Below are 16,457 nucleotides of genomic sequence, written 5' to 3'. Positions count from 1 at the left end.
AACTTAATAATTGTCGAGCTCAAATTTGAACCCGAACCATGTGATGTAGTTTGAAATCAGCAGATCACACTCAAATAGGAAACTGAGACCCACATTAACTTATGGGTGAAGGTTGTCCGCACAAAGGATAAGGCCCCTCCAATGGTTGTTGTTGAGGAAGTGATAGAGACTAATCTCATTGAAGAGTGCATCAAGTTGGGCCAAGAGCTAAACCTCAAGGTGAAGGGGTTGATGTTACCCTATCCATCACCTGACCCTTTGCATGTTAACACCATGTTCCTCCACAATACCCTCAGTCTCCCAAAGATCGACATTGAAAAGCTTGGTTGGCATCTAACTCCACACTTTTCCTTTGTTTCAAGTCAACCGATGACCAGCACCAAGCCCTTTGAGCCAAGCAAAAGCTATTCTCCCTTCCCAACAAGATATTCCTTGATGAGGACCTCACCAAATCCTAGTTTGCAGAGCTTAAACAATCCAGGGAGTAGGTGGCCACAACATGACAAGCAGGGAAATGGGCAGTTATCAAAGATCTCAAAGCCATTATCCGAGATTCCCCTCCTTCGAGATGGTCTCACACAAGGTTCTCCAAATGACGGGCCCATTGAGACACACAACAAGGATCAAGTATTTCAATTAGATGTTGGAATGACAATGGGGCTTTTTGGTCGTCACTGGGGAAGATTTATGATGCTCATAATTCATTGGACATCCTCTTTATAACTAAGGCACATGCAAGTCCTATCCATCCTCTTCCTAACATAGCAGGATACCACTGGTTTTCATTTTGTAAGAAGACGAGAATTTCAGGAGGTCTTAGAGGATCAGGTGGGGTCGCCTAATTGACTAGGGACACACTTCAAGGGAGGGTTTCTATAGACTACTCAAATGATTTTTCCCAGTTCATGTTGATTCGGATTAACGAGTTATCTCAATTACCAAAAGATGTTTACATGGCAGTGTGCCACTTCTGTTGAACGTCATCTTAGTTTGTTATTCATAGTGATTCAGTCGAAGCCCCCTACCTAGATTTGTATGTTGACATCACTCAATATTCAACAATTAGAAAGGTCATCCTATTGGGGGACTTCAATGCTTGCACCAGAAACCTTCGAATCCCTCTTCATGACCATGCAAATAATGCACTCTCTACCTAGGAGATTGATCCAAATTCAGTGGGACTTCACTGCATTTCCAACGACATGCTAGGGGCCAATATAGCATATGGAAGACACCATTTGAGGCTTGGGGAAACACACAAGTTTTTGATCCTCAATGGCCTTCTTTATTTCCCTGCAGTGCCTATTTTTAGGCATGCTATATCTAGCAAGGTCCCCCTATCTATTCTAGGTATTTAATAACCTTAACTATTTTTTAGGGGGATTCATATTTTTGACATGTCTATTTTTAGTAAGCATGGTGTGGTGGTAATCTGAAGGGGTTGACACATAGCAGCAATTGTGAGTGGACAAATGGCATAAACTGGGATGTCATTAGTGAGTTCGCAGAGTATGAGTTGACACGAAAATTAAGCAATTTTATTTTTCTCTCTTGGTTTTTTCTCTCTTCTTCTGCAATTTCCTTTCGTAATTCCTCTCTTATTCTCCTCCTCTTTATCTCCTATCTTCCTCCTCTTTATTTACTATTTTCTATCATATTTTCCCCCCCAACTTTCCTCTCATATGCCCCTGTTGGACATTTCTAGGTCAAAGCCTCCATTGAAGACTTCTAGGTTCTGTCTTGAGTCATTAGAGTCATTGCCATTTTTATTAGACCCTTCTTGGGCTTTTGTATCATGTAAAAAGAATTATTTTTTAGTCAAAAAGGTTATTTGTCACCTCCACACCAAGTCGGCCCTGTCCCCATGAAGTCAGCCCAACCCAACGGAAAGGGTATATATAGAGAGGTGGTTCGACCTATTTGGAGCATTCACTCAACAAGTTCGATCTTCAAGGAAGAGAGGTAGAAAAGAGAGTGAAGTAGTTGGAGAAGGACCAGTGTTGCAGGGGAGCGCCCCCCCCCCCCCCGATCCCGCTCCCAATCCGCGCTCCAGGCGGGAGCAACTCGGGAGCGGGTCGGGAGCGCACTCCCGTTAAAAAAATTTGCACTCCCTGCCAGTTTCAGGACCGAATAAGGGAGCGTCGCTCCCGTCGCTATGGGAGCGGTCAAGGAGCGATCGCTCCCGACCGCTCCCGGGTTATAAAATTCGCTCCCGGATCAACAGGAACGACGGGCGGAAGCGAATTGCGCGGGGAAAAAAATTCCGACAATAAAAAAAATTCGTTTTTTGTTATAAATTGAGGGAGGGAGGGTAAGAGGGTTTCATTATCATTGTGAGAGTTAGAGTGAGAGCTCAATTGAGATTGAGAGAGGGAGATTGAGAGGGTGAGAGTGAGGACTAAGGAGCAAGGAGAGAGTGAGGCTGAGAGATAGCAAGGTGCCGAGGAGAGAGCAAGGAGCAAGGAGAGAGTGAGGAGAGAGCAAGGAGCAAGGAGAGGGGAGATTGGACGCATTTGAGGTAGGCTCGCCGCTCTACAATATTGAATAGAATGTCTAGCAATTTTTTTTTAATGTTTATTAAATTATTCCTAATTTCTAAATAAATAAATAAATTTTTCTCTATTTCCCATTCCCATTCCACTTTTTTAAATTTTGCAGATTCAAAACTTCAAATTTCAAACATCATGGTTATATTTCTTGGCATTTTCTTCTTCTTGGTTCCTTTTTGGTTATTAGGGTGCTAGAGAGTAGAAAAAGGAGGGTTGAAATTGAAAATGAATAAGGGGATGAAGAAGGGAGACATAGTGGATTTGATGAAAACCCCGGTGAGGAGGAGCTGGAGGAGAGTGAACATGAGTAAGCTCAAAAAACTAAACAAGACCAAACCCCATTGTGGAAATATGTTAACAGGCCTGAAGCAAGGAAAGGGGGTGGAACCACTAAATTTCATTGCCCCCATTGCAACAATAATTACACAGGTTCATACCCTCGTGCCAGAAAACACCTCTGCAGGAAAATGCCATGGGATGGAGATAAACAAATAGGAATCAAAACTTGTACAGGTGTGTCAGCAGCAGATAGAGCCAAATACATAAGGGAAGAGGAGGAAGCCCAATACAAATCTAAAAAATCAAAGGGTTTCTTTGAACCAAGCTCGCAATCACATGCACAAAGAACTCCTTTAGCATCCTCCCAAGGCAGTGAATATGGAGGCACAAGGTCACCAAGTTTAAGGCGTAGAACCATATCAGATTTCCTTGATGAAGGGTGTAGGAATGATGTGGATTCAAAAGTTTACATGTTTCTCTATGCATGTGGGATACCATTCAATGTTCTTCGCTCAAATTATTGGCAAGAAATGGTTTTTGCCATAAATGATGCCCCTAAAGGATACAAGAGCCCTGGGTATGACAAGGCAAGAACCGTTGGACTTGATCATGAGAAAGCAAAAATATCACATTCTTTGAATAGAATGACAAGTTCTTGGACTGACCATGGGGTGTCCATTGTATCTGATGGATGGACAAATGTAAAAGGCAAGCCATTGATAAGTGTTCTTGCTGTGTCTGTTAGTGGTGCCATCTTTCTTTCAGCATATGATTACTCAGACAAGTTCAAGACCGCCATCAACATTGCAGAACCATTACTTGAAACAATTGACCGTATTGGGCCATACAATGTCATCCAAGTCATCACTAATAATGCTCTTAATTGTAAGGCAGCGGGAGCAATTATTGAGGATAAATACCCCAACATATTTTGGTTTGGGTGTTTGGTTCACACAATGAACCTTTTGATGCATGATATTGTTAAGAACAAAAATGAACATTACAAATGGATTGGTGATTTGTACAAGAAAGGCAAACAAATGATAAAATTTATTACAAATCATAGCAATACCCATGGCCTTTTCCGCAGTCACTCAAGATTGGAGTTGTTGAAGATTGCGAGGACTAGATTTGGTAGCTATTACCTCACCTTCAGGCGCCTTTTGAAGGTAAGAGAGTCATTAGCTAGCATGGTATCAAGTCCACACTCGCAGGTATTAAAGGAAAAGGCTACAAATGCAGCTGACAGGCAAGGTTTTGAACTGGTGGAGGAGGCCGCTCTTGATGGTATGTTTTGGGCACGTGTGAGACAAGTATTGGATTTCACCAAGCCCATTTATCACATGATTCGGTTTGCAGATACAGATAAACCAATGATTGGCGAGGTGTATGAGCAGATGGATACCATGTTGGGGCAAATAAAAGATATTGTTCATAACAATGATCCCAACTTGTACAAACTGATTCACGATTGTGTGTGTGTACGGTGGGATAAACTTAATGTTCCACTACATTGCTTGGCATATATCCTTACGCCAAAATACTACTCTACATCTTGGTTGGGCCAACCTACACCAGGGAGTGGGGTTAGGACCAAACCCCATATAGATGAAGAGGTATCTAAAGGATTTTTGGAAGCATTAGAAAAGTTGATACCTGACAGGGAGGAATGTGCTAGTGTGCGTCTTGAAATAGGCAGATACTTCAGTGGCACTGGTTTGTTTGGTACCTTTCATGCAATGGAAGATAAGACAGATTTGATGCTCTCACATGATGGGAAGCATATGGCGGCCATGAAATTTTGCCAAAATTGGCAAAAAAAGTTCTCTCACAGGTTGTAAATACTTCTTCTACAGAGAGGTGTTGGAGACCTACAACTTCATACATAATGTGAAAAGAAACAGACTCAATGAAAACCGATCAGAAAACTTGGTTTATGTGCATTACAACTTGAGGTTGTTGAGTCATTACTGTGATCGGGCTTATGAGGATCCAACATATAAAATTTGGGACAACCACCCAAAGGATGATAATTTGGAGGATGGCACTATACATCTTGAGGAACTAGAAGAGGAACTTATAAGAGAGGAAGATGAAGCAACAACCATGCCACCTCCACCATCCAGTAGCAGTGCTCGAGTTCCGAGTCTTGTTCCTTTGTTGTTGTCGCCTCCATCTACACCTTCACGTGGAGGGCGTGTGCCTTCTAGTTCTAGTCGTCGGTCTGTGCGGGAGACTCCTAGAAGACCACCACGACCTGCTCATACATTAGACACTTCTCATGGCAAGGGCCACATGTAGTAGTAGATAATAGATTTACAGTTTACTTGTCTTTTCTAGTTTCTATTAGTTTTCATAACTGTTGAGTCTTGACTCTTTCATATCATAATGATATTTTTTATAAACAATATATGACTATGACAATTTAAGTTTGAAGTTTGAAGTTGGCAATTGTAACTCATTGGTAATGATTCTGAATTATGAATATGATGCTTCGTGAAAGTTGTTTCATTTCATTTCATAATTCATTTTATAACATTTCATTTCATGTTAGATATTATTTCTTGTAATGGTTAAACTTAGCTTACAAGTACAACTTTGGTGATCAATGATGATAAATGTTATATATTGAATTTTCAATTTTGAAAGCTTGAAGTTGAAACTTTAAGATTGATGAATCATGATTCACAAGACTCAATATGTTGTAATATGTATGTTACTAACTTGTGGACATGGTTGATGAAGATTATAACTTCTAGATGATTGATGTTATATGGTTTAATGATCAATCTATGTTTTTTTATGTTTTTTATATCTAATTCATCATTCTACATGTTTTTGTTGACATTTATGTATCAAAATATAAAAAATATATATATTATATAAAAATCGCTCCAGGATTCGCTCCCAAACTGGGAGATTTTGAAAATGTCGCTCCTGCTCCCAAGTAACACTGAGAAGGACGAAATTTGTTGGGAAGACCTAATTCGAGTTTCTAGGCCATCTATCTCTCACACGTGAGAAGTTTCTGGGCAGTTGTTAGGGCCGAAATTTTTTCTCTATTGTAGGTCTGAAATTTTGTTGCTGGGGGTCGAAGTCCTAATGTTGGGGGGCTGAAATTTTGGATTGAAGTTGTTGTTGGGAAGTTGTTACTTGGAGACTTTGACAGGAATCATCTATTGAAGGGAAGGGTTGACTTGGTGGTTGAAGGAGGTCCTTGTCTAGGTCTAAGAGGTCTTGAAGAGTCTCATCTTGATTTCAATCAACTGAAGGTAGAGTTTCACTGGGTTTTCACCTTATAGGGGTTTTTCCCTGGCTAAGCGCCTACATCTTTTCTCTTGTTCTTGTGGTCTTCATATACATATAATTTGGTAATTGCTTGATGAAATATAAACTAATAAAGAAGTAAAAGAAGCCAACATAGTTCACAAGTAATTATCAAGAAAGAGGAATCAAAGCATTGATTTCTCAACATGGTATCAGAGCTAAGGTCGAATAAGGTTGAAGTTTGCTTTGTTTGCTTGGAAGAAAAGGTTACTCCCTCTATGGCAAGTTACTTGAAGATGGGATTCAATATCGTAAGAATTGTCGGAAGTTGGATTGGAAGAATCATCTACAATCTATCTAGGAAAGTCAAGAGTGAAGGATTCTTGGTTGCACTTACAAGTACTCTTGATGATGACAACACATGGATCATTGATAGTGGAGCCTCAAGACATATGACGGGAGAAAGTGGACAACTTCATACTCTATTAAGGGAACCATCATCACATGCAGTGGAGCTAGGAGACAACAACAGTTATGCAGTCAAGGGCCTTGGATCTACATCATTGAAGCTAGAAAGTGGAGCAAAGCTACACCTCAACAACATACTCTATGTTCCAGGTTTGAAAAAGAATTTACTTTCCATTTCTTGTTTAGAAGATAAAGGAGATAGGGTTGCCTTTGTAGATGGTAAAGTTTTGGTTTGGGGAAAGGATTCAAGTATTGAAAAGGCAAAAGTAATTGGAGTTTGTGAAGGAAGGTTATATATAGTCATAACACCATCTCCTCAAGCCCTAGTTCACATGGAGATCAATCCTATCGAACTATGGCATAGAAGATATGGGCATATTCATTACAAGATAATACCCTCACTTAGTCAAATGGTAAAGGGCATCCCCAACATCAAGGAAGATCATGAAGGAGTATGTAAGGGATGTGCCTTGGGAAAGAATACAAGGAAACCTTTTACAAGTATTGATACAAGGTCTAAGGAGATATTAGACCTTGTTCATTCCGATGTGTGTGGGCAATGTCTAACAAATCTCTTGGAGGCCATCTTTATTATGTGACCTTCATTGATGATCACTCTAGAAAGACATGACTCTATCTTCTCAAGACAAAAGACAAAGTATTTGAAAAGTTCAAGGAATTTAGATCCAAAGTGGAGACCTTAAACGAAAGAAAGCTAAAAACTTTGAGATCCGACAATGGTGGGGAATACACTTCAAAAGAATTAATTGCATATTGTAAAGAAGCAAGTATTAAGAGGGAGTTCATTGTTCCCTACAACCCCGAGCAGAATGGAGTTGCAGAAAGGAAAAATAGAACAATTGAAGAATGTATACAAACTATGATATTTGATCAAGATCTACCAAAGTTTTTATGGGGAGAAGCAGCAATCATAGCAATATATATACAAAATAGAAGTCCTCATAGAATCCTTGATAATATGACACTGGAAGAAGCATTCACAAGGAAGAAGCCATGTTCCAAAAGACAAACGAAAGAACTTGGACTCTACAAGCATAAAAGGGATCTTCATTGCTTACAGTCTTTCTTCAAAGGCATATAGAATCTACATCAAGGAAGGAAGACAAGTTGAAATTAGCAGGGATGTTATATTTGATGAAAAGCATGCCTACAAAAGATCCAAGGATATACCAATCAAATTTGATGATAAAGATGTACCACTATTTGAAGAAGAAGAACATTGTGACAAGACAACTACCAACCAAGAAGAAGAAGAAGAAGGACCAAGTGAGCCTTCAACCTGTAATCATTCCCGAAACAAAGAAGAGGCCAAATTGTTTAAAAGCTACACTTGAAGATACTGAGGGACATGGAGCTACTAAAGGAACTTTTAGAGAAAGCAAAAAACCAAAGAAATATTTAGGATATGCAGCATACATGACAAAATTGATAGAAGTTGAACCAACAACATTTGAAGAAGTTGCTCATCAAGAAGAATGGAAGAAGGCGATGCAAGAAGAATATCAATCCATCATGAAGAATGGGTTATATGAAATCGTTCCTATACCAAGTGAAAAATTGGTTGTCACCTCAAAATGGATTTACAAAATCAAACATGTTGTTGATGGAATCATAGACAAATACAAAGTTGGATTCGTTGCAAAGCGTTTTTCACAAAAGGAAGGTATAGACTATGAAGAAACCTTTGCTCTGACTGCTAAGTATACTACTATAAGATCTTTGGTTTCGCTAACTACTACTATGGAATGGAATATCCATTAGATGGATGTCAAAACAACATTTCTAAATAGAACTGTTGTCGCTCAAAATGTATAGGTAAGATGTGACAACTAACAGGATGGGGGTTGTCACTCTGATCCCCGGCCTCTCTATTCTAGTTGTCTCCCAACAGCAAGCTATGGGGGGTAGTCCCTATGGAATGTGAGAATGTGAAATTTGTTGGTAACCAACAAATCTGGGAGACACAACTGAATGGCCTAGCCACTTGGTTGATTTAACAAGCTTTAGAGATTAGATTAGATTATTGCGCGAGACCAGTGCCCTATGGAGTCAAATACTTGCTTTATATCAATTATATACCAAATCACAGCATAAACAGTTGCTGCTTGGAGATGCTTTGCTAGCCTATATGTTATGCAAATCCTACAACCGAGGTGAGGTGCGAAGTCATGGTTTATTTTAGTTAAATGCCTAGCTAGGTTAATCTCTTAATCCTCAGTTGTTTTGAGGCTAGTCTCCAAGGGTTGTGGCCTAGGGGAAATGCCCCTTAGGAGTTGCGGCTAGGCCCTAAAGGATTGTTGCACAAGGGAACAACCCTTAATGGTCTACGACAAGAGCTGAAGGTGGGGGTAGAGGCCTCCAAGAGGCTGGACAACTCCCTTGGAGGCAGGACGAGGCCTCTAAGAGGACAAAAAGGGGGACGACTAGGCTAGGGTCTCCAAAAATTTCCCAAAACCTGCACACAAAAATTTTCTCTACAAAAATGTTGCAAAAAATGTTGAATGTTGAGCCTGCAAATTTAATTGAGACTAGATCTTACCCTCAAGGGCCTAGATCTAGCTCAAAACCTCAACAAAAAATTCTCTTAATCGCCTTGAAGCTCACCTACACAAATGAATCAAAGAATTCCCAAACCCCAAATATATAAAAATAAAAATAAAACACCAAGTGTTGCAAAACAAAAGTTAGAAATAATTTACAAATTATTGTATAAATAATTTACAAATTATTTTACAAATAGTTTCCAAATTTATTTACAAATGTACAATGGTAGCAAGTTAAAAATTTTGGAGAAATATTTTTTGAGTAATAGCAATGGATGAATATAATTTTCGAAAAAATTGAATATTGGCCACAAACCCTTCTGCAAAATTAAAACACCATATAGAAATCCTAGAGCCCAAACATAGTTGGCTCTTTCCCACAATCTATGAACTTGGAGCCCAAGGGCCAGTGTACCTACAGATCTCTATAATTTTTCTCAGGTGAAATCGTTAGATCATATGGTGAATCAGATCACCTAAGATAAAATATATTTTTACAAATAGAATGCTCTTAACACCGACAAATGAAATAATAATCCATATAAACCATTTCGCACAATATACGATAGCACATAAGACCACAAATCGATGGAAGAAGAACACCATGAATTAAACCCCAAGTCTTTATATTATGATATAGAAACGTTCCCAATAGAGCAATGGCTCAATACCAGCATTACAAAAATTGCATTATCTAGAGATAGAAAATATAAGCTAAATGACTTCTATTTATTGGAAAATTTCTCCAAGTGGAAAATAACGGCTAGTTGACTTGATCCCCATCAAAATAATCTCGAACATTGAAAATAAATTAATGATATTTTAATCTCCACCTTCGAATTTTTAATTTGGAGGAAAAAATCAATTTTTTTATAAAACCCATTTTAATTAATCCAAAAATTAATATTTTGGATTACTTTCCCCAAAAATTTGACTTTGACTTCACCACCAAGGTCCAGTGGCTTAGTTTTTCTTAAAATATCCACTTTTTGCCTTATTGGGGAACCTCCAAAAATTGACTTCTTTTTAACCCACAAATTTTCCACTTGCAGAGAAATTAATTTCTCTATAATTATTTTTTACTCAAAATTAATTAATTTTTTGGCTTAGGATTTAATTTTATTTTTTGCCAAAAAAATTAATTGATTGACAATAGAGGGGATTAATAATTTTTCCACTCTCAAATATTTTAGCCATGGTGTTTAAGTATGAGGGACCATGCACTAAAATATTTTTTACACCAGATATTACAATTAATTCAACCCTCAAAGGGAGGACACAACTTTACATATATACCCTCATGAAATTACCCAATTTTGCGACACAATTTGATCTAGCATGGACCAAGTGGTTTGTAATAAAATAAGTTAGTCCAATGTGCTTAAATTATTCTCAAACCACTTTTACAAAGACTCGATATAACACTAAGACTCATCTAAGACCTTGTCAATGAATTCCACCCTAGCTTTGGGGTTTAAGCTGGAGGAAAAACTCTATCGAGTATCCGTGTTTAGAAACACACATAATTCGGTGAAGTTGAAAAACCTCCTAGGATGAAATTTGTTGCCAAAATCTGAGATTAACTTAGGTGTTATTACATAATTAAACAGTCATACTAGCATCATTTACAATACAGCTTGCAGAAATTGGATTTACAATGATTAAACATGTTGGCCGATGACTTTGAACTTTGAAAAATTTTCTTTATGTCTTCACATTTTGCTTCCTTGGACTATTGACAAAATGTGGTCAACCTCTGGCTCTACTTGGGTACACATTGCTTCGTCGAAGGAATGTGAGAATCCAAAATCTTGTATCCAAGAAAACAGAAGTCCATCAAATAGATGTCCATTCAAAATCAAAATCATCATGTATATATAGAACACCTGCTAGAATAGAAAAACTACTCTAACAAATCAAATATAAAGACATGAAATATAAATGCATAAATATAAATATAAAGACACCTTCATAGTCAGTATATGGGCGATACTTGCTCATACAATGGCTGAAATTCTCAAGGTGAGTCTCGGCGTTATTACCTTGAAAAAGAGGCAACTCATCAATGGCCTTGACAACCCTATCCGAAAATTCATATGGATAACCTCGAATGTTAGTAAAGTTACAGGGGAAAACAAGTCACCCATGATGACTTGCTAAAAGGGAAAAGGAGCTACTAGATGTCAAAGGGAGATCCTTATTCAAGAAAAATAAGAGGTCTACAAGAAGCGAGCTTCTAGCAGAAATTATTATAAAAAATGAAAGTGGAGTCATCACTTGTACATGAATCTAAATCTAAAATCCAAAAGGCAAAAACCGAAATGTTAGTAAAGAACCAGGAAAAGAAAAACTTCTATCTTCGGGTCAGGGAAGAGCACGTGGATATCAGGGAGGGCTTCCTGTCTGAGAGAAAATGAATGCTTATTAGAATGTAATTTGCCTAACCGAGCTCTGAGAAAAGGGTTAAGCAAGCTATCAAGATTCCTTCTAGTATAAGCTCTTGCGAATGGATGAATAAGTGTAGTCGCCACCCAAACAAGAAACCAACCCAAATGTCTAGGTACTAAGGTGCAAATAGAGAGGTGAACAAGGTGATGAGAAGATTAGTGCATGAATGAAGATTGAGAGGATGAAAAGATGATGAGATTGGAAAAGATGATGATAAGTGTCTTAACTCCAAGGTCCAATAAATTCGTCCCCGACAATGGTGCCAGAATGTTGTTGCTCAAAATGTATAGGTAAGATGCGACAACTAATAGGATGGTGGCTATCACTCTGATCCCCGGCCTCTCTGTTCTAGTTGTATCCCAACAGCAGGCTATGGGGGGTAGTCCCTATGGAATGTGAGAATGTGAGATTTGTCAGCAACCAACAAATCTTGGAGACATAATTGAATGGCCTAGCCACTTGGTTGATTTAGCAAGTTTTAGGGATTAGATTAGATTATTACATGAGCCCAGTGCCTTATGGAGTCAAATACTTGCTTTATATCAATTATATAATAAATGACCGGATGAACAGTTGTTGCTTGGAGATGCTTTGCTATCCTATATGTTATGCAAATCCTACAACCTAGGTGGGGTGCAAAGTCTTGGTTTATTTTAGTTAAATGCCTAGCTAGGTGAATCCCTTAATCCTTAGTTGTTTTTAAGCCAGTCTCTAAAGTAAGTTGAAGAGAGAAGTAAAGGTGAAGCAAGCAATGGCTTGGTTAACAATACCTCCCCTTGAAATCTAGCTACCCAGTGCCTCCGGCGCTGCAGAGACTGTGGCTCTGACCACTGCAAGATCACCGTGTTAACCACTAGAGAGGGTCTATCCTTCACAAGCTACAGGCAGAAGGGTGGCCCTATCTTTCTATCAATCAAGCTTATGCTTGGAGGTTAGTTAATTAATGCAAGACTAGACCTTAGTATGCAAATGCAAAATGGTGAGATTACTTATGATCTTAGGTATCCAAATACAATGATCTTTAAATCACTAACAATGAAATACTTAGACAATTAGATGAATAACAATCTCAACCATAAGAAGGAAATGCTTAAACTCAATGGTACCAGAAAATGTAGCCAATAGACAATGAGATAAGATCAATATAATCAACAATAGATATTTGTCAGACCAGGGGGTAACTCCTCAAATCAATTCACTGATATTCATTCAGGTTGGTCTTTATTATATACATGAGGGAGAGACTATTCATTTCATCTCCCGGTGACTATTCATATTTTTTATTATTTATTTACATCAATTTCAGTTATTCACCCAATCCTGATGATTAGGTGTCGACATTCCCTCCCTTAATCTGAAGGGATGTTGGTGAGTCCAAGCATCGTTCTGAATCTTTCAAGTTTTTCTCTTCCAAGCGCTTTGGTGAAGATGTCTGCAATTTGCTCATTAGTGGAACAATAGCAGAGATGGATTGTTTTGGCCTCAACATGATGTCAAATTAGATAATATTTAGTATTGATGTGCTACGTTTGATCATGGAACTTTGGGTTCTTGGCCAACTTTATTGCCGAAGTATTGTCAATCATGAGTGGAGTCGATTGTACTTGTTTTACCTACAAATATTCAAGAATTTTCCTGAGCCACACAATTTCTTTTGTTGCCTCAGCTGCTGCCACATATTCTGCTTCTGTTGTGGAATCTGCTGGAATTGATTGTTTGCGTGATCTCCAGGAGACAGCGCCTAATCCAATACTCATAGCATAACCTGAAGTAGATACCCCAGTTTCTTTGTCTCCATCGAAGTCTGAATCAGGGTATCCAATCAAGCTGAAGTCGTCCACCTGTGTATACTTGATTCCAAAGTCTTGAGTTCCCTTCAAGTACCTTAGAACTCTTTTTGCAACAGACCAATGTCCCTCACAAGGCTTTTGCATAAACCTGGAGAGGATTCCAACAGCAAATGAAATGTCTGGTCTGGTAGTAGTTAGGTAGTTGAGACTTCTTACAAGTTGTTTATACTTTGTTGCATCCTCAAATTCTTTTCCTTCAATGGATGTGAGCTTTAAGTTTTGTTCCATTGGAGTAGTAAGAGGATTCCATTCTGTCATGCCAAACCTGTTCAACAAATCTCCAATGTACTTCTTTTGAGAAAGGGATATGGACTTCGGATGTTGAGTTACTTCAATACCAAGATAGTAATGAACATAGCCCAAATCAGTCATTTCAAAACCTTTCCTCAATTCCTTCTTTATGGATGCAATGTAGCTTTCATTGTTCCCTGTCATCAAAAGATCATCTACATATACCACAAGATATACAACTGTTTTGCCAACTTTCTTGACAAATAAAGTTGCATCATCAAGATCATAATGTTTGAAATTGAGTTTCAGAAGATGCTCAGTTAGTTTTTCATACCAGGCTCGCAGTGCTTGTTTGAGGCCATACAAGGATTTCACAAGTTTGCATACTTTATGTTTATGTCCTTTCACAGCAAATCCTTTACGCTGGGACATAAAAACATTCTCTTTTAGATCTCCATTCAAGAAAGCAGTTTTTACATCTATTTGATGGACTTTCCAACCGTTCTGAGCTGCTAGGGCAAAGAGTGTCCAGATGATAGCCCATTTTGCTATGGGGGCAAAAGTCTCCTCATAATCGACCCCTTCCTTCTGTGCAAAACCTTTTGCCACAAGCCTGGCTTTGTGCTTGTCAAGTGAGCCATCAGCTTTATACTTGTTCTTGTAGACCCACTTGCAGCCAATTGGTTTGGTTCCTAATGGAGGATCAACCAACTTCCAAGTGCCATTCTTTATCAGGGCATCATACTCCTTTTGCATCGCTTCTTTCCATTCATCATGAGAAGCAGCTTCTTTGAAGGAAGTTGGTTCGAAATCTGTAGACAAATTCAATTCACAATCATAAGAAACATCCATATCAACAGGTGAATCAGAGTCATCTACATCACCTCCATTTTGCCGGTTTGAATTTCTAGTTCCTGTCTTTCCAACCTCATCAGGATGAACACTTTCAAGTGTCTTTGTCAGCCACTTTGGAGGACCTTTCTCAGATGGTCCAGGCTACTCCATTGATTGAGTTGGGACTGAATCAAGATTGAGTCTACCAATTCTATCAATCACATCACTTAAAGTATCATCCGTTGTTGGAGTTTCATGTGGGGGAGAGAATGCTTCAGAAGAAGATTCCACAGGTTGATCTAGTATAGGAATCCCCCCTTCAAGATGTGGAATCTGATTATCAAATTCTTGAAATGATTTTGCATTTGCGAATCTATCCAAGCGATCAAGTTGTCGCTCAACAACATTGTCAGTTTTGGATGTTTCAAGAAAGGTTACATCTCTAGATACAACAAACTTTTTATTGACTTCATCATAGAGACGATATGCTTTGGAGGTGTTTGAATATCCCAGGAAGATACAGTTACGACTTCTTGCACCAAGTTTGTTTCTATGTACCTTTGGTATCAAGGCATAACAGGTGGAACCAAAGGCCCTGAGATGCTTACCGAAGGAATATTCCCATACCACATTTCATAGGGAGTCTTGTTTCTGATAGCATTAGATGGACATCTATTCTTTATATATACAGCACATAGAACTGCATCAGCCCAAAACATCAATTTTACATTTTTGAAAAACATCATGGAGCGCACCATATTTAAAATTGTCCTATTCATTCTTTCAGCTACACTGTTCTGTTGGGGATTATAAGGCATAGTTGTTTGATATTTGATCCCATGTTGGCAAAGATAGTTTTCAAAAACATTTGAAGTATATTCTTTTCCAGTACCAGTGGAATAGAGCCAATATGAGATTGTGCATCAATTTCAATCGATGTATGAAAGTTCTTGAATGTTTGAAAAGCATCAGATTTGTTCTTCAATAAATAAACCCAACACATTCTGGTGTAGTCATCAATAAATGTCATCATATATTTATTTCCATTTGCAGAAGGAATAGGCATTGGACCACATAAATCTGAATGAATGAGTTCAAGTTTTCTATGTGCTCTTGAATGTGAATCATGAAAAGACTATTTGCTATGCTTTCCTAGAATGCAAGCATCACATTGCTTAAGTTTCCTAGGAATTGTAGGCAAACCAGTAACACCATTTTTCTTCAACAAGCGGAGGCTGTCATAGTTCAAATGTCCAAATCTAGCATGCCATAATAAACTTGATGGAAGTGTACCTTCTTCATAATGAGAGTTGTATGAGAAATTTTGTGCACGAGCAGAGGTACCCTACAGCTTGAGAAGCCTTTCTTCTTCTATCCCCCTCATGACAAGTGAGTGGTCAGATGCTTTTCTCACCTCAAGCTTGCCATCAAACATATGAATGGAGTGACCTTGCTGGCGGATGTGGACCAAGGACAACAAGTTTCTCTTCAGCTGTGGGAGATATAGAACATGATGCAGAAGGAAGTCTGGAAGACCAGGCAATTTAAGCCTGATTGTGCCAAGCCCTGATGACTTGAGTTTTGATTGGTCTGCAAAGTATACTACTCCATCAACATTGTTAGTAAATTGTTCAAAAAAATCTTTTCTATGAGTCATGTGACAAGTTGCTCCTGAATCAAGCAACCAATCATTTTTCCAAGAAGCAAGTGAAGCATTAAATAAGTCTTCATTTACTCCGATATTACATTGTGCCACAACATAATGAGTGGATTCAGGTGCTTTACCTTTATCTGTGTCATTAGTTTTACCTTTGGGTTGGTTTCTTTGCTGCTCAATTTTGTCCCAAGGTAAATTGCATGTAGAGGCATCATGTGATCCATTTCTTTTGCAGCGTATGCAGTGCAAATTTGACTTTTCTCTTTGAGAATGTCTGCCCCCCCGCCTCTGAAATATCTTCCTATTCCTC

At 38.5% G+C, this 16,457-nt stretch overlaps 1 protein-coding gene across 1 annotated transcript in view; it reads right to left on the bottom strand.

The window, feature by feature from the left end:
• The window catches only part of LOC149233367 (uncharacterized), a 300,157-nt gene that overhangs the window by 263,004 nt on the left and 20,696 nt on the right, over nt 1-16,457 (bottom strand). The gene's annotated exons all lie outside the window — the stretch shown is intronic.

Source organism: Pinus tabuliformis, chromosome J (genome assembly GCF_031772625.1).
Source record: "Pinus tabuliformis cultivar Carrire ecotype Pingquan chromosome J, CPIR1, whole genome shotgun sequence".
In the NCBI taxonomy this organism is placed as follows: Eukaryota; Viridiplantae; Streptophyta; class Pinopsida; order Pinales; family Pinaceae; genus Pinus; species Pinus tabuliformis.
Note: the sequence above shows the minus strand (reverse complement) of the source record. Positions and strands in the feature narration are given on the sequence as shown.